This window comes from Brassica oleracea, chromosome C1 (genome assembly GCF_000695525.1).
Source record: "Brassica oleracea var. oleracea cultivar TO1000 chromosome C1, BOL, whole genome shotgun sequence".
Lineage (NCBI taxonomy): Eukaryota > Viridiplantae > Streptophyta > Magnoliopsida > Brassicales > Brassicaceae > Brassica > Brassica oleracea.
This window is the reverse complement of record NC_027748.1, coordinates 34,442,691-34,443,775: the sequence shown is the minus strand read 5'-3', so window position 1 is coordinate 34,443,775 and position 1,085 is coordinate 34,442,691.

Here is a 1,085-nt window from a genome sequence, read left to right as displayed (position 1 = left end):
ACATCAAATTCGTTGGTGCTTTACAAGTTGGTTTATATATGACTTAGTCATTCTTTTTCGGGTCAGCAAATGTGTCTGGCATTTGATTAGCTAGCTTTGTAAATGTATAATCTTTGGACGTCTATTTCACATTCTTTAGTCCGAGGATCTTGCCAAGACATTGATGGTTGATTCCATTCTATTTCTTTTACCATTCTTTTACCAGCTTTATTATTTTTTTCTCCTCCTGGCCTTAAAATAATCTGTGTACCTGGACTCAAATATAATCACTCATAGTTTGCTCAAAGTATTTTATTATTGTGGGAGAATCATATCCAACATATATCCCCATCCTCCTTTTGAGGTCTCATCTTAGTTCTCTGTTGTGGAGCAATTAATACATAGACAGCATATCCAAATATCTTATGATGGGGTATGTCTGGCTCTTGACCCGTTATCTAATCGGTGGGGAATATCTATGCTCACTAAATGGCCAGATGTGTATTAACTTAGATGCATGTAAATTTCCTGTGGCCCAAGCTGTGACTGGAAGTTTTGACCTCATAAGTAATGGTCTAGCAATCTGTTGTATGCGTTTAATAAAATATTTCGGCCAAGCCGTTCTTGGTATGGGCATGTATCACGGAATTGTCCACACTTACCCCCATGGACATACCATAATCATTTAAACGCTTGGGATATGTATTCACCAGTATTATCTAGACATAAAGTCTTTATTATGAAAAAGAGGCTCGTAGCCGTTTTACTGGTGATGGCCTAATGAGTTTCCCTTGTGTACATGCTACACACGTGAGATTCTTTGGGATAACTCTTCTTATCTTTCAATGTGTGCCTTTTGAATATCAATTTTCGCATCATGTTTGGACCTGGATGGCCAATCCGGTCGTGCCATAAAGTGTATATTTTCGCAGGCTTTTAGCCTCTATCATACTAATCTATGCATACTCTAGGTCAGTAGAGAATGCAGGTATAGTCTTTAGGACTTATTATGGCCTTGGGCGATTTTATACATATATTTGAAGGAACTCTTTGTTTCCTTCGCCCATTGTTTCAATATGGAAACCATTCATTCTTATATCTTTAAA